This window comes from Callorhinus ursinus, unplaced genomic scaffold (assembly GCF_003265705.2).
Source record: "Callorhinus ursinus isolate GAN/ISIS: 27379988/994484 unplaced genomic scaffold, GSC_fseal_2.0 scaffold13, whole genome shotgun sequence".
NCBI classification, from domain to species: domain Eukaryota; kingdom Metazoa; phylum Chordata; class Mammalia; order Carnivora; family Otariidae; genus Callorhinus; species Callorhinus ursinus.
The window spans coordinates 5,164,615-5,188,365 of record NW_027397075.1 but is presented as its reverse complement, the minus strand read 5'-3'; the positions used below and the strand labels follow the sequence as shown (position 1 = coordinate 5,188,365).

Sequence of the window (23,751 nt, the reverse complement as noted above, 5' to 3'; positions counted from 1 at the left end):
GGTTAAAGTGGCATCTGGCTTACTTCTTAATTATGTGGCAAGTTACTTCTGGGACTCTCTTTCCTCATCCCTAAGATCGTACTAATAATAACAAACCCATAGGCTGTTGAATAGATAACATTCAAAGGGTGTTGACTAGGATGACGTCTTGTATATGAAACACACTCAATGATCGTACACCACCGCCACCACCACCATCATCTCTAACATTCAGGTCTCTTGATCTGACTATGTGATGCTTTATCTGTACAATATTGTCATATTTTGATCACTCCTTTTTGTAAAGCAGAGGGATGCTGGCAGATATCATTTCCTTCAAGTACCATTCCACCAACTTAAATGTTGTGGTTCTGAGGAACAATCCAAATGTCTTTGCACATGCTTTCACTTCTTTATGAGTGTCCACCTGGGATCCAGCATTTACATAAAAGTTCTTAAATTGACCTTTAGAGCTGGAATGGTCTCTCTTCCCTTAATGTTTTAGACTCCCTTCTGTGCTCAGAAGCTGATGAAATCTGAAATCCGCCCATTTTGTGCTTTTTTGGAGGAAAACCCAGTTTAAACACTTAATTTTATTGGTGACTTAAACCTTTGTTTGCCATTTTCTTTGCAAGGAACTCTGAGATTTTGAAAGCAGCCCTCTGCAAATAAAAACATCATGACCAGACTTCTCAGTGCTCTCTGTGTGGATGGATAGTTTTGCAAATGGAAAAAAATGATGCATTTTCTTGATTCCAAGTAGCTGAAATTTGACTAGAAAATCTTAGCAGCCCCGAGGCCATGTAATTTAGTGCTCCTGACACTCTTCAGCCATCTGCCAGTCACTTCCCCAACCTTATTTCTCCTCCTCTACAGCCCCATTTGGAGACAGTAAAACTTTGATTACCTAGAATAGTCAGAGTGAAAAAGATTCTGAATAAATAAATTTTCCAGTTCATTAGGTAATCATCCTGGTAGAAAAAGATGATTGGGCAGACCTATCTTCGAGTTCTGTCACTGCTTTTTTTAAGCACGTCCTTGACCAAGTCACTTCATTTTCCAGGGCCTTTATTACTCCAGCCAAGAAGTGGGAATGGAAATGGAAACATTTCAAGGTTACTTTGTGGATTAGAAACAAATTTGTAAAGCATATGGCGTATAATCGGTGCTTGGGAAGAGTGGGTTCCCTTCCTTTTTTCATTCATTCAACAATTTATTGGATAGTGCCTGGGTGCCCAGCACATTCCTGGGAACTGGAGAGGGAATGTCAAACAAAACTCTATTGCCCATGCCCTTAAGGAGTCTAGTGGTAAAATCTGGTATGTTCTAAGATGGGGAAGTTTAGGGTGCTTTAGGAGTCCATAGGAGAGAAATCTAACCCAACCTGGATTAGAGGTTATAGCTGGGATCATAGGTGATGATTCTCATCATCATGGTGATGGTGATGGCGATGATGGTGGTCATGATTTTGATGATGATGACGATGACAATGACATTAAGTGACGTGACAAAGTCTGCATAGCTGATAACTGTCAGAGTCTGTTTCAAACTGAGGCTCTTCCTCACTCCAGGGCCCAAGGCTCTCACCAGCTCTCTCCAAGCTCATTGAGCTTGAGGATTTCTTCCAAAGTGGACTAGGAATGAAATGTGGAGCATTCAAATCCTTGTACTGTGATGACATTTACTATTGCCCCCCCCTTTTTTTTAATAATCCAAGGTCACTGTTTTCAATATTTTGTAAATTCATTTAGGAAGAAGCCTGTGGATTAACAGTACCACCTGTCTATCAAATGCCACGTGCTTGAGACCACATTATTACGAACACTTTCTCTGACCTGGAATGGATATGGGTTGGCAACTATGTTTTCATGAGTCCAAGAGGACTTTGACAGAGAATCTGTGAAATGGGTGTTAGTGAGATTCAAACTTGGCAGTGACCAACTCTCTCAAGATTGGATATGAACATCCTCAGGAATCAAAGCATCTCTTGCCTAGACTATAAATTCTGTGGCTGAGGATGACAGTACATGGGAGTTTGCTGGCAGGGGGAGCCCACAGATGTGTCATTGTGCAGCTTAAACATTAACAACATGACAACAGCTTCAAACATGGCAGAGAGATAACACAGACGTTAATTAAATCAGCCAGCCCCGGTGGGCTCCCTCTACGGAGACTCAGAAACTAGAGATAAGAGCCAGGAGTTCCCTCTGAGGTTCAGCCTGAGAAGAAACCAACATCCCCGCCACCCCTGAATGCCCTCCAACAATCTGGCAAAACAACAGGCTGTCAATCATCCAATGAGGAAAACTGGTCCTGATATGCTCGGTGCTTAAAAAGAATGGGGTTGATACCAGCTATAAATTGATGGGAGGCAGCCCGAACACCTACGTAGGTGATCACAGCCAGAATGTAGCGGTTTTCATGAAAATGTAAAAGCCCGCATTCCTGATCCTGGCATCCGCAGCCCTCTGATGAATTTCAGGTTCATTTCTCAGCTCCCTTCTTCCCTAAACACACCAGTCCCTTTAGCTGTCACTGCTCTGTCTGTATGAGAGGCCTTATCAGATTGTATTACACTGTTGACCTGCTGCCTTGCCTACCTGCCTGGAAGAGCCTTAAAGGTAGAAACTCTATGTTATTAGTCTTTTTAACTTGAGCCATAGTAAGACCAAAAGAGCTTCCGTATTCTGGCCCAGGTAGCAGGTTCTCAATATTTTATTGTTGAAGGAAGAAAGGGAGGGAGGGAGAGAGAGAGAGAGGGAGGATGGGAGAGAGGGATGCCAGCTGTTTGCCCCATGGAATGGACCACTCAGCATGAAGCATGGCGGTCGCCCCGACCACGGAATGCACTCCATTCACTAAGATCACCCGATGGAGAAATGTAAAGCTAGTTCTTGCTCATTCAGCCTTGTTACAGAAGGGGACATTAACTGTCTCTCTCCTCAGTTCCTTCTCCCTAAGTACAGCCAGGCCCTTCACTCCCGCCACCCCATCCCCCACACCCTCCACCCCCCAGGAATAGCCATGGTTGGGGGGGGGTCTCTTCTTTATTTCCCATCCCTATCTAAGTACCAAAAAGACTGTTTGCTCACCTTAAGTTGCCTTACAACATGACAAACCTTTCCTTGGATTCAAAATTTGTCTCAAATCTTAAATACCCATTTCTAGGGCCTCCACTGTGCACTCCCCACCTCAATCCAAGCACACTAACTCTCTCATGAGCATCTCTCTCTGCTGTTTCCCTGATGAGGGGAGCTGTTGTAAACTAAGGCAAGGGCTTTTAGCTTGGCGAGCCTGTGGTCACGCAGTTTGTGGATAGCCTTTAGGATCCATAATTGCCCTGAAAGTGAATATGAAATCTTGTATGAGATTGTGCCAATCAATATCAGTTTCCTGGCTTTGATGAGGTACTGTGGTTCTGTAAGATGCTGCACTGGGCGAAGCTGGATGAAGGGTACTTGGGATTTGTCTGATTATTTCAAAATCTTCTTGTGAATCTCTCAGTAAGTCAAAGTAATAAAAAGTATTTGAGAATCTCGTGACGCAACCAAATACATAAAATAGAGAAAAAGAAATCTTATGCATGTACCTCTTCATTTTTCAAGGAGAAGTTTCGTATCTTTCCTCCATGTCTTAAAGAGGAATTTGATCCACAAAATTTTATAAACATGGATATAACTACTTACACAGTTCAGAGCTTAGTGCCTTTATCCCTCACCATTGTGTGTCCTCTTGTGGGCTGTCATTTGTCATCACCAATGTCTACTTCCACACTAAGTGGGGGTGGAGGGAAGAGAGGAAAATTCTTTGTACTGCAAAGACAAATTCCATACCCATATTTCTCTGATACTTTATTGTATTTAACAGAATGTCTCTCTTGTTTGTAGCCCTGAGTTTTGTTTCAGAAGATCCTCCTTTTAATGTCTTAGGTTTGAGTGGATAGTGAGCCCTGGTTTAGGAGTCCGAATAAAAGTTAAGCGAAAAGAATACTCACTTTTGGTGCTGACCTTTTTGGCTTTAGTCCCAGAGGCTCTAGGCAACTTGCAAGCAAATCATGGTGTTCAAATTTCAGAGCTACCCAGAGTCCCCAGGTCTCCTTCTCCAGTTAGAAACATGGCAACCCATGCCTCCTATCCCATGAAAGATGGAGCATGGCAGCTGTGTTGGATTCAGAAATTGGCTGGTCCTGGAGACGAACTAAGTTTGAGTTCTGGTTCCAAGGGCTATTAGCTAGGGGACTTTGGACAAGCCACTTAATATCTCTAGGCCTCAATTTCCTATCTTCCAACTGAGAAAGGCAACATTACCCTCACGATGGAGTCATGAGAAATGCATACAACAGGCATGTGAAAGCACTCTGAAAACTCCAAAATAAGACCCAAATGTGAGAGATTATTATTAAGGAGAAATATGGGGAAAGAAACGATCTGGACATGGGATCTGGAAATAGGCTAAACCTGTGCTATGTCCTTTATAGTTGTCACCTAATTAAAAACACTGATGGCCGGAATCCCAGACCCTAAGCAAAGGTAAGCTGTGTCTCTGTCATAGAAGGTTTTGATATATTTCCACATGGAGGAAAGTGAGTGGACATACTGACTTCCTTAGACCCAAGGGTAATCCTAGCCTAGCCTAGCCTAGTCTGGCCCAGCCTAGCCTAGCCATTCATTCAGTATTCATAGAACATATACATACTATCAAACCATGTGATACATGCTAAGATATGGAAACCAATGGGACACTGGTCCCTTCTCTCTAAGAGCGGAGAGTTAAGTACGGGAGACGGGAACTATTCCTTTCTAGGGAAAAAGGCAAAATAAAATCAAAGAAAAGCAAGCAGCTTTGGGGGATTTTGTTTTTAAAAGAATCATTACCAACATCCAGAGTGTTTTGGCCATCAGTTCACACGGCAATCAATCTTCTAAAATCTAATTCATCTCCATCTGCAGGCTTGGATGGTGAGCATTTCTGTAAAGATGGAAGAAAGATTCAGTTCTGCTCACCAGACACCAGATAAGAAGGAGGTGAATAGTTTGTTTTCTTTTGCATTGTCATGTTCAGAGGATGCTTTTTCAGGTACGTTATTTTTATATCAAAGCAACTGCGTGCACGGAGTTAAAAACATCAATCTGCTTTATATGAAAAAGTAGAGGTCCTGTTTCCCCATGTCTCCTCATTTTCTCTCTTGGATGCCTTCCCAAAGGCAAGGATTTTTAAAGGCATGAAGTTAGTGCTGTACTTCTAAATATGCACCTGTGGCTATTTCTCCATGAATATCCCCCAGACTTTATTAATTTCCCTCTTTGGAAAGATAGGATTTTCATTCTCTCTTATGGGGGTGAGTTCTTTCCCCAGTCTCAGACTAAAATGAGGGTTCTGTGGTTCTCAGAGCCTGAAGTGCATCTCTGGAATCCCACACGGGCAGTTCTCACCTTGAGAGAGAGAGAGCTTTGACTTGGCCAGTGTTGGCAGGTTCAGACACTCAAGCAACCTTCCCACGGGCACTGCTGGCTCTTGCTGTTTTCCAGTTGGAATTGCTTGGTTCCCATGCCAAGCTGGCATGGCAAATGCAAAAGAACTTTCAAGATGGAAAACCGTTGGGCTGGAAGTCCAAGGATAGCTCTGGGGACCCTGATGGTAGAGGAGGAACTGAGTGGGTGCTAGTTGGGATTTGGAACAGAGAGAAGATGGGACATCTGCACAGGCCCTGGTGAGGCTCAGAGAGGAGAGGGACGAAAACCAGTCACTCTTAGGAATGAGACCTTCACATTATGATAATGAGCCCTGGGGAAGCCCAGGGATTATTCAGTGTACCCTGCTAGGACAAATGCTGACTAGCAATTTGGCAAAGACTCAGGTTGATCCTCACGTAAGACTTAACACTGAAAAAAGAAGAAAAAAGTGAAAGTAAAAGGCTTTAAATTTTTAGTAAAAATATGCACCAGAAAACAATAAAATCGAACATTTATTGAGTTGCTGAAACAGAAAAAAGTAGGAGTGCATAAAATCACAAAATAAAAGATATATTTAATTATATATATGTTTAAATATATATAATACATTATAGTATCTCTATTATATCTAACATATATATTCCCACATGGAGGGATATAGAATCTCTATGTATCTCGGTACCTACATCTTATATACATACACACACACACACACACACACACACACACACACACACACATATATCCAATATAGATCTAACATACATAATATAGCACGATATTTATATCTTCAGTTTAAAAAATGTTAAAAGAAAGCAAAATGGGACAGCATTCTGAGCAAAGACCAAGCCTCAATATTCTTAACATCAAAGAGCTTATAAAACCATTATGAAAATCACTAAGCTCTCGAAAGCTCAAATAGCCAGAAAATAAAAATCACCAAGAGGAAACAAAACGGCTTTAAAAACATATGGGAAAATGTTCAGCCTTGCTAGTAATCAAAGAAATGCAAACTGAAATGGAGACACTATTTTCAGCCAGCAAATGTGTAACATTTTCAAAAAACAAGAATACCCCAAGTGATGGGGGTGTGGTGAAATTGCCACTCTCCTGCACTGCTGGAGGCATTGTGAGTTTGTACAGCCCTTTGGGAAGGCAGCTTGGCGGTGTGCATCAAGAGCCTTAAAAATATCCATGCTTCCTAATCCAACAATTCTACCTCCGAGGCAGCGATTGTAAATGCAGCCAAAGCTTTTTGTGTGAAAAAACTTCATTGCAGCATGGCTTACCATGGTGAAAAGGAGAATGCAGTCTACATGTATAGCAAGAGGAGGAAATGGTCAAGTCAGTGATGGAGTCCATCGGTTGGGTTATTAGAAGTCATAGTAGTGAGTCAGACCAACCTGGCTTATCTTCTCTGAGCCCCGGGGAATGCTGCGTGCATTTCTGCCTGTGCTTCCTTAGCTGTAAAATTGAACTAATGGGCTCCTGCAGGGTGATTGTGAGAATCTGGCTCAGGATTTGGTACATGGACCGGGGGGTGCTTTTCTTGTTTCTCACTCTTCCCTGATTTAGCACCTGGCACTGGTCTTCCGAGGGGTAGGATAGGTATTCCTGTGTCTCAAAGGATTCCTAGTCAAAGGATTTCACCAGAGGTAAAAGACTAAAGGGGTTGGGGGGTTGGAGGTGCATCTGGGTGCAGCTGCTGTGTAAATGCATGGGGAGGGCTTCAAGTGCCCCATTCACCACCCCTTGTTCCTCTCCTGAAATGCTCCCACTTCAGTTGGGATTGAATAGATGATTTTGTGCTAGATTCTGAGAGTGGGGGTAGAGGTTGCAGAGATGTTTGGGATGCTGAGATGAATAAGCCGGTCCTTATGCTCAATGAAAAGTTTTCTCTTTTTAATACTCATGCTTTGCAAGATGCTTTGTAGCACATCATGTTCTCCAAGTACATGAGAAAGTGAAGAGGCTCCCCTCCGTACTCTTAAGTGGTCTTGTTTCCAACCTCAAGGTTGGAATGTTTTCCCTTTTCCTACGGTGGGCACAATTCCTGGTGATGTTTCTTTCCTAATGAGCTAAAATGTCTTCAAATCAATCCCAGGCATCCTTTAATTAAAAACAAAACAAAACAAAACAAATCGACATGCAGCTAGAATAAGTAAAAATTCTTGGATGAGCCACCATCACTAGCTTTGTGATTCATTCATCAGTTATGTGCTGAAAACCTATTTGGAAGCCAACTGGACTCATAATACTAGTTTTACCCATCATTTCCTTTCTCTGTACCTCAGTTCCCCATCTATAAAAGAAGGAAGGTAGGCAAAATGGCCTCTTTCAGCTACAATGTTCTGTGCATGTTTTAAGCAGAGGACACAGTACTGCAGAAGTCCCAGGGAATAATGCATTTGAGGCAGAATGGATGAAGAGAATGAATAAAGGAGGCAATTGCTGAAATAAATCCACAGAGGTAGGTGAGACTCTGTGACCCGAAAAGGTGAGGTAATGCGCCCAAAGCCATGTACCATGTAAAGAGGGGATCTAGGATTTGATCCCAAGTCCAAGTAACCAAAAACCATGCCCCTGCCATCACCGTAGACCTGATGAGACTTGACCTCTAGAAAGCTCCCCTCTCCAATAGCAAGGCTGACATTTGTCACAAGTTAGCTATAGTTGGATGCAAGGGCATTGGAACCAGACCCTGAGAGGCTGACCCAATTTTCATCACTCTACCTGCCACAGAAAGTTTAAAGCCAGCCACATTGGGAGGAAGTGTTTGCTGGGCTCTGATAAGGGCTTACATGGAGAAATGCCCTGCCTTACTCACCAGGCTCCAACAAAGTCCAACTGTTTATTTGATGAGAAATAGTTTGCCTTCCACTTACATTTCCCTTGCTGGTGAGGGTCTGCAGGCTGAGCCAAGGAGTAGGACTGTATAGCATTGGGCCGATGTGTTCTTCATGCTATAGAAATGCACAGACGTAACAGGGAGGGTGTGAGGACACTGTTGCAATTCTCCAGGGCACCTCCACTGGGTTTTTGAAGGGAGACCTTTTCGAGGCAAAGCAGACTTAGAAACAGAATGTACCTTCCTAATGACTTTCTCTTAGGAGAGTGAGGAAGGAGAGGAGAAAATGTGGGAGATAGAATGAGCTTTTCAAGAGGGTATTTATAATTAAATTGCATTTTAAAGGGAATGTAGAAATCCCTGCTCTGTAAAGAAGCAAGGTGGAGAGAAGCCAGCAAATTGTAGTAGAAAGTTAGAAAGTGACACAGGCTTTGGAGTCAAGAAGACTTGAGTTGAAGTGTTGATCTGCAATTATCAGCTGTATGACCTTGGCCAATTAATCCGGCTGGCAATCAGTGTCTGAAAATAAGGATGATATGCTTGCACGTTGCAGAGGTTGTGACACAGAAGTCACTGAATGGATTTTTTTTCTCCGTCTCATTAACCAAGAAATATGTACAGTAAACAAAAATGGGTAGTGGCAGAGCACCCTGGAGTCATAAAAGTAGGTCTCTAATTAGAAGCATGGTAGTTGGCGCCTTGGAATCACCAGGAGCCTTTTGGAGAGGAAATCAGTTTTCATTGGAAGTAGCATCCCCTAAAGAGAGAGGGAAGAAGAGGAGGTTCTGGAGCCTCACGTGGGAAGCAGATCATGTGGTCTCACTCTCTTGGAAAGGGGATGTATATAAGGCATTTGGATCCATTCTCAGGGTTTAAGAGAAAGAGTGAACTGACCACTGACCTCAGACCCTGAGATGGGAAATGAATGGGACTGTTGGGTTATGTGGATAGCAGGGGTATGTCCCAAGTCCGACAGTTGAATGACATGCTTTGTAATGGAGCTCACATGTGGGCATCCTTGGCCAAGCTTAATTCAGAAAGAATGAGATTAAAAACAAAACAAAACATAGTGGGGATCCAGGAACTGTAGCGCCAGTGTAGACAGAGAGGACAAACATTATCTGTTAGACTCTGTAGCACAGTGATTCTCTTGGCCTGTAGAATCATCTGGAAAGCTCCGAAAACAAACATTCGTTGTGAGCTCTACCCCAGGTCCATTAAATCAAAGTCATCATATGTAGCCAAGCTTGAGAACCACAGGTGTAGACCAGCTTTTAAAAAGCATTTGGGTTGTTTTCAGTTTGGGGCTATCATGAATAATGTTGCTATGAACATCTGTGTGCAAGTCTGTGTGGACACTGGTAAGGAGATAGAAAAATGTGGTCTATCCATACGATGGGATACTTTTCAGTGATTAAAAGGAGCAAGCTACTGACACCTACTATATCACAGATGAGCCTCAAATACATTCTGTGAAGTGAAAAAGAAAAGCAGACCCAGAGACAACAGCTTGTACAATTCTATTTCTATGACATATTCAGAAAAGAAAGAAAGAAGAGTAGATTAGTGGTTGCCTGGAGCTGGGGGTAGGAATAATGATTACCTGCAAATGAGCATGGGGGAATCTTAGGAGGAGTGCGTGTTTATGCATGCATATGGGAGGGCTCTCAAACTGATTTATGATGCTAGTTGCATCACTTGGGTAAAGTTACTAAAAATCATCAAAGTGGATAATTGTAGAGGATGAATTTCATGATATGTAAACTATACCTCCATAAAGTCGTTTATAAAAGCAATTCAGTGAGGCAACAAGAAACAACGGTGGTTGTGGATTGTTTAAAAGCCAAGGATTTTCCTGGAGCGCCTGGGTGGCTCAGTGGGTTGACCATCTGACTCTTGGTTTTGGCTCAGGTCATGATCTCATGGGTTGTAAGATGGATCCCTGCATCTGGCTCTGCACTCAGCAGGGAGTCTGCTTGAGATTCTCTCCCTCTGCCCCTCCCCCCATCTGTCTCTCAAATAATTTTTTTTTTTAAAGCCATGGATTTTCCTGTTTGAGTGTGAAGCTGAACAATTACCTTACTCCCTCTACCCTCCACCATGGGTCGAACTGTATAGACCCCTCGTTCCTTCTGCTGTGTGTGAAATGGATGGGGAGACTCAATGAGAGGACTCCCAGATGTTTTGCCAATCTAGTAGGTAGGGACTCTAAGATTACCTGGAAAAACAAAAGTATCGCCGTACTTGTGCATGACGTTTACGGAGCAGCTGCTACCAGTTATGTGAAGATTAAGTGAGACTATTATACATACAGGTAGAGTACCTGGCAGGTGGAAGATGTACAATAAATATTAGCTCTCTTCTCTTCTGCATTAGGAGGAGCCTATTGTCTTTTTTCTTTATGATCTCCTCCTATCCCACTGTTGCCACCAGAACTGGGCCTGCATCACATAGGACTTCCATTTCCTCGGAAGCCCTCCATCACTTCTGCCCTTTGTTGGTACTGAAGACTTTCCCTATTGGCTCACTGATATTCTTTCCCCTCCCCTCTCTCACTCCGTTTTTGTTTTTTTGTTTTTTAATTAACATGTAATGTATTATTTGTTTCAGGGGTACAGGTCTGTGATTCATCAGTCTTACACAATTCACAGCACTCACCCTAGCACATACCCTCCCCAATGTCCATCACTCAGCCACCCCATCCCTCCCACCCCCACCACTCTAGTAACCCTCAGTTTGTTTCCTGAGATTAAGAGTCTCTTATGGTTTGTCTCCCTTTCTGGTTCCATCTTGTTTCATTTTTCCCTCCCTTCCCCTATGATCCTCTGTCTTGTTTCTGAAATTCCTTGTATCAGTGAGATCATATGATACTTGTCTTTCTCTGATTGACTTATTTCACTTAGCATAATACTTTCTAGTTCCATCCATGTCATTGCAAATGGCAAGATTTTAGGGTTTTTTGATGGCTGCATAATATTCCATTTTGTGTGTGTGTGTGTGTGTGTGCGCGCGCGCACGCGTGCGTGCGTGCGTGTACACGTACATATATATACACCACATCTTCTGTATCAGTTCATCTGTTGATGGACATCTAGGCTCTTTCCATAGTTTGGCTATTGTGGACATTTTTATTTGGGATTTTAAACTCCCAGGAAAACTGAACCCATTGCTTTCTGTCTCGTTTTCTGAACTGGGAAAGCCATGGCATCAGAGCAGTGATGGTAATTTGGCCACGTCCCCAGTTGATTGCTATCAGAATTGGTACTTTTCACTGCGTCACACCCACTCAGCCATCATCAGCTGCAAAAAGAGTCTACAGAAGTATTATTAAGGACCCAGTTTCTAACTATGCACCTTCTCACACCAGTGCCAACAAAGGGACCTCAGCCCCCTGGTGAGACATCTCAGTGGCGTGGCCTGATGGAGGCATTTTGAAATCTCAGGTGTGCCATTGAGCATCTATGCAACTATGGGCAAGTTGTTTAACTCATAGTGTTTTTATTGATGTGGTAAATGGGAATGCTTATTGCACAAGGCAGATAGGAAAATTCAACGAGGTTATTTATACAAAGAGGCCATAGGCCCAGGCACAGGGTAGATGCTCAGTGAATTCTCATTCTCTCTCCCAAGCCCCAGAAGATTAAGAAACTGCAGGGCTGTCATGAATTGTCAAAGTTCATGAGTATCTTTGTCTCTGAAATCAGAAACAGTTGCGAATCTGGCAGTCCTGGGGTCATCAGTCACAAAATCAGTTTTGAGTGGGTTGGAATGGAAAGAACCAATGTTGAAAGTGAATCTGGGCTCTTCCAATGAGGCTGTTTGTAGGAATGAATCACTCGCTTGTGTGACCTTGAGAAAGTCAATTTAGTGACTTGAGAAAGTTCTTAGCTTTGTCACTTAGGCAAAAGTAACTTATTTGGCTAGACAGATTCTGTAACACATGCCATTAGCTTGCTTACTTCTCGTTTGAAGCCTAACAAAATCCAAACATAAAAATGTGTTTTTGCCCATCAGTTATTGGCCTCTTCCAGAGATGTTGGGGCATCTGATGAAAGGGAAGATGGGCCATCATTTCAGACTGCCACTTGTATTCATCGATGCTTTCAGTTTAGTAACCAGGCTCTCACTTTCCCCACGTGAATCCATTTTGATGCTGTGGATAAATTTCCAATTGTCATACACAACAAGATTCTTCTGCCTTGATGTCAGCTTTTATGGTTTCATTACTTATATATATGCTCATAAAATATACTTTACACTGCTAATATCCTCTTGAAAAAAAGTTTTCTTTCCCTTGCTAATCAGTTGCAGTGCCTTGAAGGGGGTTACCCACTCCTATAGTTTCAAATGCAAAGGCTCATAAATGGTTTTAAGTTTTAATTAATTATTCCAGCCTCTAGCAGCTGTGCAGGGAAGTGGTTGTTAATGCCCCATGGTAGAGATGATGTGGGAAGACATCACCCTGAAAGGAGGAGGGAGGAAAGAGTCCCCTATTATGTCAAGTGGCCTGAATTCCATGACGTGCTGACTCTTTGTGGGATCAGAATACTTGAAAAAGTCATTCGTGTTGCCTTGAAGCGGGAGAAGCCACTTAACGGTGATAGCCATCCCTTTGGAGGAAACCCAGGGGAATCAAACCGGTTTCAGGAAGGTCTCGCTAATTCCCTAAGGCAGAAAAGTGCCAGCCAATGCTGAGAATTCAGTCAGCTGTCCTCTGTCTAGAGCAAATTCCCAAGCCGCACTTGGAGTCTGGCCCAGAGTGCTGGTCTCACTGGGTCCACTTTGAGTCGGGGCAATGGTTATTTGATGCAACAGGGATATCTGTCACTCCATATCAAGTGTAAATTCCTCAGATCTGATGACAAGGCGTGCAGTCAAACATCCTATATAGAAGGCATAGATCTGAGTTCTGCTCCAGTCTTTACCAGCTGTGTAGAATCGGTCTATGAAGAAGGCAATAATCCCTACCTCAAAGGGCTGCTGTGGGGATCAAATGTGATAATATCTTTAAAACCCTTAATACTGTGACTGGTTAGATGTTCAATACACATTTCTTTTCAGAAGATCTCTGCATATTTTTACATAATTGAGATTGCACTGCATATACAATTTTGCCTGGTATAGAAATAAAAGTTTGAAGTTGTATTTTATCAGAACTTAAGACATTGCTCTATTGTTCTGATAAATCAATATAGTCTTCTCTTTTTTAATTTTATTTATTTATTTGAGAGAGAGAATGAAAGAGAGAGAGAGAGCACGAGAGGGAAGAGGGTCAGAGGGAGAAGCAGACTCCCTGCCAAGCAGGGAGCCCGATGTGGGACTTGATCCCGGGACTCCAGGATTATGACCTGAGCCGAAGGCAGTTGCTTACCCAACTGAGCCACCCAGGCGCCCAATATAGTCTTCTTTTTATATAAATGTTTCTGCTTTCTCTTTAATATTTCAGCATGTTCTTATTAATTTTGTGATCATAATGTATTGTCATATATATGAATATGTGTTGAGTTATTTTAATCTGTAATTTTATTCATTTTTGGAATGACCTTGTCCAGTTTAAACATCAGCATTTCTCTGGCTGCACATAACATGTTGAGAGGTGCATCATCCTTCTCTCCTTTTAAAAAGAGCTTGTGTAAGTTTGGTGTGATTTCTTCCATAAATGTTTGGTAGAATTCACCAATTCACCTTGACTTCAAATATTCTTTGTGGGAAAGTTTTTGACAAACTCACTTTCCTTAGTAGTATTCTCTTATTTTCCTTCTAATGCTTCTGGGATCTGTGGAGCTCATAACCTCTTTTCATTCCTGATTTTTAGATTTGCATCATTTCCTATTTTCCTTGACCAGTTTACTTAGGGCTTTATCAATTTTGTTGACATTTTTAAAGAAGCAACTTTTGGGCTTATTAATTTTCTCTTTTTCTTTTATTCACTTCATTGATTTCTGCTCTTTATTATTCCTTTCCTTTTACTGACTTTGCTCTTTTTTTTTTCTTCTAAAGGTGCAATATTAGGTCATTAATTCCATACTTTTCCTGCTCCAATCTCACCCTCTTCTTTTTGGGGGATCAGATCATTTGCTCTTGTCTCACAGGAACTTGAGGCTCTGTTAATTTTCTTAACTATTTTCCCCCTTGTTCTTTAGAGGTGATAAATTCCAATTATCTGTCTTTTTTTTTTTTTTTTGCGAGAGAGAGAATGAGAGTCAGAGAGCATGAGAGGGAGGAGGGTCAGAGGGAGAAGCAGACTCCCCGCTGAGCAGGGAGCCCGATGCGGGACTTGATCCCAGGACTCCAGGATCATGACCTGAGCCGAAGGCAGCCGCTCAACCAACTGAGCCACCCAGGCGCCCCTCCAATTATCTGTCTTTAAACTCACTGACTTTTTCTTTTCCCTATGTGGGAATTTTTAAATTCCAGGTACTGTATTTTAATTGTTATACTTCTAATATCTAGCCTTTTCATTTGTTTCCTTCTTGTAGGTTCCATTTGATTGTTGAGATTTTCTATCTATTCACTCATTAAGACCGTATTTTCCTTTAAGTCTTTCCTTTAATGATTTGCACATATTTGTATGAGCCGCTTGAAAATCTTTGTCTGCTTAGCCCCACATTTGGACCAGTTTAGGACTGGTTTATAGTGACAACTTTATTTTTCTTAACTGTGGATCACTTTTTCTCATTCTTTGTATAGCTAGTGTTGTTGTTGTTGGTGGTTTTTTTTTTATTGAATACTGGATATGATAGATAATATTAGGGAGACTTTTGATTCTGCTTTTCTGAAGAGTATTGATTCTTCAACTACTGGCTGATCACCATGAACTTGTGAAGGTTTGGTTTGACATTTTGCTAGTGCAATTCTATGAAAAAGTGTTTATCAAACCTCTCTAACTCAGCTGACTTCAACCTGTATACCCTGTCTCCACTGCAGGTCTTACTGGGGCTGGGTTTTAGACTTCATTAAGATAAGCCAAGAGTAGGTTTTACTCTAGGGTGTTTCTTTATCCTAAGTTGATGACACTCTTATGTGTCAGCTAGATGTCAGGTGTGTTAAGGATGTGTTAAGAAGATCCCGCCACTCTAGGGCCAGAACACACCAACATCTCTGTTACTCTTTTTCCTCCAGCTGACCTGTAGTGACCTATAGTGTCTAATTCCACTTTCCAGCTTCTGTGTGGTTAACTTTGGGAGGTCTCACTTTGAGAATGGACAACCTAGCTTTCATCTGTGGACTTGCAGGGAGCCCCCTGCATGGACTTGTAGGGTTCCCTCTCCACACAGCTTCCCTTTCTTTGATACTTTCATCATACTCTAATTACATTATGTCATCGATTCATTCATTAAAAAGATCTCCAGAGGCTTCATTTCAGAGGTCCAGAACTCTGACTGATGCCTCCTCAGCTTAGCAGAACTGTTGTTCTCTTCTCGGCTTCTAGTTCTTTCTTTGTATCAGGCTGGGAAAATTTTCCATAGACAGAGAGCTCACCTAGAGTGTCCCTTCTTTCAGGTATTACAGTCTTGTGCCGTCTGTTTCCCACTGTCTGAAAATCTGTTAACTTACATATTTTGTCTAGTTCTGTAATTGTTTACAGTGAAAGACTGGCCCAGTACCAGTTATTCTATCATAGCCAACAGCAGAGGAATTTGGCATTTTGTTTTAATACCCAGAATTCAGATAACTTCACCAGGATATATTTAGATGTGATGTTTTGTCTTCCTTATCACTGCATTTACAACAGTTCCTGACACACAGGTGGCCAATAAACATTTGTTGAATAAACAATAGCCTGGGGGATTACCTGTTCAGTCTTTTCTACAGCTCAGGAAAATTTTCCTTTATTAATTTGATAATTTCCTCTTTTCATTGTTTCTGGCACATTTACCAAATAGATTTGGAACTCCTGGGTAGATCTTAGTATCCCCCCACTCTATATTGGACCTTTTTCACCAGTTCTGATGAAATCCTTCACCTTAGTACCCCAGTCCAGATTCTAGTCTTTTTGGCATCCACTCTTCTGTGCAGACCACCCACCTTCTAAGTTTTAGTTTTTGGTTTGGCAATTATACGGTTTTAAAATTTTGTTTTTGAGAGCTCTTGTTGTTTCTTTTCCTTTGCATCCTGTTCTTTCTTACTGGTTTGATAAATGGATAAGTTTCCTTCGGTTTTATTGTGTTAACTGTTCCCTCAGACATTAATTTGCTGCTTATTGTATTTTGAAAAATCTTTTCCCCACTGTTTGGTTTCTTCAGATGTATGGAAGTTATTGGTTGCTTTTCGTAATTATTGATGTAATTTTAATTGAGTGATGTTGGCAGCTGAGGAATAATTTTTTAGTTTAATGAAATTTCATGTTCTGTTGGCAGTAAATGAAGATTTCGATCATGAGGGTCTTAATGCTGGAGGAGGGGAGGGGAGGGGGGGAGGCTGGGCTTCCCTCTAAGGTATGCAAGCAGAGGATTTTTCATTTTGAACAAGTGATCTTCCCGTCTGTCCTGAAAACTTTAAGTTGTCTGAGGCACAGCCCCACCTCACTGCCCACAGATCACACTCAGGGAGCCTTTGTCAGAATTTCTGGGTAAAAGATTTGTACTATAACATTATCCTAGGGATAAAGGTCAGTAAAGCCACTCTGATATCCAGGGGCTTGCTTAACTGCTCTACCTTTTGATTCCTCACCCTGATGACAACCCATGGCCGTTGTTCTTTATCCCTTCTACCCATTGGCTGTCCTTTTCCAGGGCTTTCCCCTCAGTCATGTGTTGGTGGGACTCTTTGCATCCTTCCAGTTCTGCTATGGATTTTTAGAACACGTGGATGCTCTACTTTTGCCATTTTAGTCATGCACATTAAACCAGAAGTCTCCACTTATATCCCATTTTTTAGTACCCAAGCATTTTCTTGGTCACTTCATTCGCACCCATGTAAAACCAAAGTCAAGACCCCAGATGAAACAGGCATAGAGATCCAAGTAAGCCACTTGTCTGAGTAAAACCTAACAGCCAGGGTTTGTTTATTTCACAGCGATTAGAAAACAATTAAACCAATAATAGAGAAAAGAGTAACAAGAAGGAACATGTCATTTGCAAAGGCCAGCTGAGAGCTTTAATGCGTGTTTATTTATCACTAGGGGACAATTGTTGATAAAATAGATCTTCATCCAAAGTACCCCCGAACAGCAGACATTGATGGATAGAATAGATTTTTAAGAAGGTAATGGAATTAGCATAGAGGACACATAAACATCCTAACCTTGTATATAAAGCCATAAAGATGATACTTCTTAGAGGCCTTATAAACATATTCCCATTAAAAAAAGGTGAAGCTCTGGAGTTTATTTTTGTTTTTGCTTTTAGTGAGAGCTGAGCCAAATGAAGTATAGTCACTATGCAACTGCAGTGTGGGTATGGATTTATATATATCTTTGCATATTTTTTCACTCATTACTTTATTGATTCACTCATTAAACAAATATCAGTTAAGTATCCACCCAGCCACCAAACACTACTCCTGCAATTAAGGAACTCTCAGTCTAACAGAAGAGGGAAAAAGGAAGCGCATCATTTACCATACTGTAAAGTGGTCCTACAAAAGATTAATAACATGCTCTCTGTGATCCCACGAGAACCTTATTGAATTTGGGGGGATGAGAAGGCTTCCCAAAGGAAGAACTACTAAGCTGAAATCAGGACTGGTAGGAGTTAATCAGGTAAAGAGCAATAGAAATGATATTTTATAGATTTATTTATTTTTAAGAGAAAGACAGCATGAGTGGGGGGCAGGGAGGGGCAGAGGGAGAGGGAGCAAGAGAATCCCAAGCAGACTCCATCGTGAGCACAGAGCCCGACGTGGGGCTCGTGGAGCGCGATCCCAATATGCCGAGATCATGACCTGAACCTAAACCAAGAGTCAGACACTTGACCAACTGAGCCACCCAGGCACACCGAGAAATGATATTTTAGATAGAATAGATGTTTGAACATCCAGAGGCATTAGTGAGAATGATACGTTCCAAAAGAACCATAAGCAGATCTATATGTGAGGGGGAAAGAGCAAGAAATCATGCTGGGAAGATAAGTGCGAGTCACAACATGCAGCATCTTTGACCCAGGCTGAGTTTTGGGCAGAGGAACAGCATGGTCAAGTTCACCTGCAGAGTGCTGAAGAGGTTACAGACAGCATAATGGAAGCAATGGGGGCCGCCTGGGGGAGCGGGTGGAAATCCAGCTGAGCAATGGCGGTCACTTTCACAAAGATGCTGTTGGTGAGAGTGAAGATGAAGGGGGCAGTTCTAGAACTGCTTGGTGTTGTAGTAAGTGGGATCTGGTGTTTGCCCCTGAGGACGAGGGAGAAGGATCCGTCAATGTGGACACCCTCTCGTTAATGGGTGAATTCAGATCCTTCCACGGAGATGAAGAGTGTGGATGGGCACGGCATTGGAGGAAGAGCTTTGGGAGGAAATGACATGTTCAGTTTTGGATATCTAACTGCAAGGCTCTAGTAGAACCAGATAGTAGGTAGCAAGATAGGTTAATATGCAGTTCAGGTGGGAGATCTGGGCTGAAGATTGTATCCAGGAGGCTTGAATGGTAATATTAATTGAAACACGGGACTTGGTAAAAATGAACCATGAAAAGAGCACAAAGGATAAAATATCAGAGAGATGAGAGGAAGATTAGACCAGGCTGGTGTACTGGTCAGCTCAGGCTGCCACACGAAATACCCCAGCCTGGGTGGCGTGAACAACAGAAATGTATTTTCTCACAGTTCTGGAGGCTAGAAGTCCAAAGTCAGGGTGCCAGCGTGATGGGGTTCTGACCAGAGCCCTCCTCCTGCTTGCTGCCTTACAGACGGGCCATCTTCCTGCTGTGTCCCCACATGGTGGAGAGAGAGGACTTGGCTGGTTGGTTGGTTGGTTGGTTGGTTGATTGATTGATTGATTGACTGACTTCTGGCTGCACTAAGTTCCAGGATGAATCCTCAAGCCCCAAACTCCTCAATGTTTTTGTGTGACCACTGTGACCTCTACCCAACTTTCTTTCTAGACACATGATTCCAAAATTCCCTCTTTGGCTTAAGATCATTTGAATTGTGCCTATGCCTTTATAATTGCTGAAGAATCCTCGCTAATACTGAAACCGCTGGTGTGGATCTGGAAGCAAGAACACTGATTTGAGGAATAAAGGGCAAGACACTAGAAAAAACAACAACCATGTAGTTGTTTTGCAAGATTCATTCATTTCTTCAACACAAATTTACTGTTCTGTGCACGGATTTAACACTGAACATGGGTGGAATGATGTGTGCATAGCTGAATGTGAATAAATCTCTCTGATAAAAAAAAACTCAGTTGAAAATTCAAGTTCAGAGCCTATTTATGGAGTGACTTAATCTTCGCTCCTACAGCATGTGTGTGTCGCAGTAGTACTGCATTTTTATTTCACGCTGCAATGACAAATATTTTCATTTCCAGAAGACAGCCAAAGCAGAACCTCTCCCTTAAATGCAGCATTGGTTTTGGGGATGAAGATGGAAACAGAAGCACACTTTCCCGGATCACATCTTCTCTTGATTATTCTTCTCCTGGGTGAGCATCCGCTATGCTTGCCACCAAGATGAGCACCCAGAGAATGACATGGCGCAGCATCATGAGCACCCAGGAGGACAGGGGCTAATATAGAAACAGGCCTTCTGCACCAGGGAATGTGGTATCTTGTGTTGCTGCCAATTAATTAGTGATGAGTTTGTCGTGTTGCTTGTTGCCCAGGATGATTAATCTGAGCCCGAATCCAACGAAACCATTAAGGAAAGTTCACAGCAAGATAAGCTGTGAGTGACAATGTTACCCTTTAGAAGAAGGGGATCTGACAGAATGAAATGCAACCCCCTGCCTCCCCCTCGCTGGTTTCCAGCCTGTCACAGTAAAATCCCCGAGCTCCTGCTGTGACAAAAGAGCGGAGAAGGCATGGTTCAGAGTCATCAGGGACCCTAGGAACTTCACGGGGCCTGGCTCTTTACTTCTCCAACCCGCTTGTCCCACAGATGAGGGGGTCGAGGTCCAGAGAGGTCATTGTACTTGGATATAGACACACAGCAAGCATCTGACTCAGTGCGGGGACCACAGCTCTGTCTTCGGACTCCCAGTGTTGTCCCCTCCTCCTGTGTCACAGGATTGTGCTCTCACAGAGGAGAGGGGCGGTGTTGAGCACGCTCTTTAAGGATGTGAGACTAGAGACCTGGAGACCTGCCTTCTAGCTCATGCTCTGGCACCAGCTTGCCCCTGGAACTGAAGATGTGAAGGGACACGCTGGCTGTTGATGGTGGCCTTGGTGGTTTCCCCCCATGGCTTCCAGAGGCCAGATCAGCTTCCTTACATGATGGTCTCAGAGAAGCTGCAAGATCTCTTGAAACCCAGACTCCAAAACGTACACAGTATCACCTCCACCGTGTTCAGCTGGTCGAACCAAGTATCCGGGCCAGCCAAGCAGACTCCATAATGACAAAGTTACATCACCAAGGGTCGTATGGCATAGAACTTAGTTTTTCAGTAATCTTTGCAAATTGCATCTTTCACTTCTGATGGTCTAGAAAGGTAAAGTCCCCACAAGAATAGCAAAATAACCCCAGTGATTCCATGACCAAAATATACCTGATGTATCTTCTCTGGATGACGTTGCTTATGAACTGCTCTCAATTATCTTGTGGTGGAGGGGGGTGGTGTGCAGGCGTGGGGCCGAGAGAAATTTAAGTGTATGTATGTAGATCATGTGATTGCTTATAGGCATGCATGCCAGTTTATGTTCAAGTGCATGTTTTAGTTTGATAGTTGACTTATTTTTCCGAAAAGACGTCATATGACTCAAAAGAATCTATAATATCAAAAGAAAAAGCCCAAATTCAAAATAGATGCCAGGTAAATAAACACAGAAGGGCAGGAAAATGGAGCCAGAAATGACTTAAAAATGCATAGCATCGTGTCCTCGACCACTTTGGAGAGGCAAACTACAAACTTGACCCTGCACTTCCTAGGAGCATCGCAGCTCCTGCAGAGAAAGATGGAGAAGTAGTGGCTTCTCATCTCTTGGTCATGGAGCCCCCTGTCGAGACTGCATTCCCCCACTTACCCCCAATGGCCTTAGATTTTATGACTTGTTCATATAAATTTCTCTTCTTTTTCTTTTTGTAGTTTGATTAGGGTCCCTTATGATCAATTTCACTTTTGTTTTAAAATGTGATCTGGGGGCGGAGCAAGATGGCGGAGGAGTAGGAGACCTAGATTTCGTCTGGTCTCAGGAATTCAGCTGAATAGGGATCAAACCATTCTGAACACCTACGAACTCAACAGGAGATCGAAGAGGAGAATAGCAACAACTCTCTGAACAGAGAAGCGACCACTCACTGGAAGGTAGGACGTGCGGAGAAGTGAATCCAAGGCGATATTCGGGAGGATAGACGGCGGGGGAGGGGCCTCCGCGGGCCGCTTCTGGCAAGTGATAGAGCCGCGGAGCACAAAATCGGACCTTTTAAAAGTTGGCTCGGCTGAGGGACGTCGCTGCAGTGCCTAAGCAGGGGGTGGAATCCTCCCGGGACAGTGTGGTCTCAGGACCGTCGGGGTCACAGAAAGACCGGGGGTGCCTGAGTACGCCAGAGCTCCCAGGTATCGGAGCGGGGAAGTTGGCTGCAGAGATGGAGCCGAGGCGCAGGCTCTCAGCTCGGGGTTGCCATAAACTGTGATCCGCAGCCCAGTCGGGCCACTGCTCCTCCAGCAGGGACCCAACAGGTGGCAGATCCGGGGAGACTCCCCTTCCTTCCCAGGAAGGAGCGGCGCGGGAATGCACCACAGGGATCTGCTGGGTTTGGAGACTCCACACGGGGTCGGGTGCCAGAGATAGCAACGCTCGGTCACAGGCCGGGTGAGCACGGAGTGCGGCCGGAGACCGGGGACACGGGAGTGACTGTTTTTCTCTGGGGGCGCACTGAGGAGCGGGGCCCCGAGTTCTCAGCTCCTCCGGGTGGAGATTGGGAGGCCACCATTTTTGCCCTGGTCCTCCAAGGCTGTACCGAGAGCTTACAGGGAACAAAAGCTCCTGAGATCAAACCCGAGCAGCTTGCTTAGCCCGGACCGACAAGGGCGGGGCAATTCAGCCTCCAGCAAAGACATTTGGAAACCACAGCAACAGGCCCCTCCCCCAGAAGATCAGCACGAACAGCCAGCAAGCCAAGACCAAGTTTACCGATCAAGGAGAACGGGAGAACTCCAGCGCTAGGGGAATACTGCACATAGAATTCATGGCTTTTTTTTTTTACCATGATTCATTAGTTCATCAAAGTTAATTTTTGTTAACTTTTTTTTATCTTTTTCCCTTTTTCAACCAACATCTTATCAATCCTTTTAAAAAAAAACATTTTTTATTTTTCATTTTTAGAGTCATATTTTATCCCTTCATAGTAGTTACCCTTATTTTTGGCATATATATATAAGTTGTTCTCTCTTTAAAATTTTGGGGTACAGTTTCTTCTAACAGATCAAAATATACCCTAAATCACTAGTGTATGGCTTTGTTCTAGTCTCCTGCCTGATCACATTCTCTCCCTTTTTCCTTTTTTTTTTTCTTAAATCTTCTTTCTTTTTTCAAACAACTTCTTATCAAGTCCTTTTATAAAATCTTTTATAATTTTCATCTTTACACTCATCTTCCATCCCTTCATTGTATCAACCCTTATTTTGTACATATATGTCTTTCTTCCTTTAAAATTTTAGGAGGCACTTTTTTCTAACAGACCAAAATACACCCAAAATCTAGTGTGTGGCACTGATCTATGCACTAGCCTGAACATATTTGATCATATTCTGCTTTTTTTGTATTGTTCTGTTTTTGTTTTTATCTTTTTATCTTTTTATTTCTCTTTCTTTTTTCTTTCTTTCCCTTTCTTTTCCCCTGGTTTCAGGTCTTTTCTGATTTGTATACAGTATATTTTCTGGGGACGTTGTAAACCTGTTAGCATTTTGTTCTCTCATTCATCTATTCTCCTCTGGACAAAATGACAAGACGAAAAAAATCACCTCAGCAAAAAGAACAAGAGGTAGTACCGTCAGCAAGGGACCTACTCAATACGGACATTAGTACGATGTCGGACCTAGAGTTCAGAATCATGACTTTAAAGATACTAGCTGGGCTTGAGAAAAGCGTGGAAGTTATTAGAGAAACCCTTTCTGGAGAAATAAAAGAACTAAAATCTAACCAAGTCGAAATCAAAAAGGCTATTGATGAAGTGCGATCAAAAATGGGGGCACTAAATGCTAGGATAAATGAGGCAGAAGAGAGAATCAGTGATATAGAAGACCAAATGATGGAAAATAAAGAGGCTGAGAAAAAGAGAGAGAAACAACTACAGGATCACGAGGGCAGAATTCGAGAGATAAGTGATTCGATAAGACGAAACAACATTAGAATAATTGGGATCCCAGAAGAAGAA

General features: G+C 42.8%; 1 long non-coding RNA gene across 1 annotated transcript in view; it reads right to left on the bottom strand.

Moving 5' to 3' along the window:
* Nucleotides 1-23,751, bottom strand: part of LOC141374049 (uncharacterized) — a 116,491-nt gene that overhangs the window by 8,640 nt on the left and 84,100 nt on the right. Inside the window, exons 2-4 of the long non-coding RNA XR_012380592.1 lie at nt 4,854-4,947; nt 3,974-4,165; nt 3,666-3,752 (exon numbers count right to left, since the gene is read on the bottom strand). This is a non-coding gene — a long non-coding RNA (uncharacterized lncRNA). The remainder of the gene's footprint in view (nt 1-3,665; nt 3,753-3,973; nt 4,166-4,853; nt 4,948-23,751) is intronic.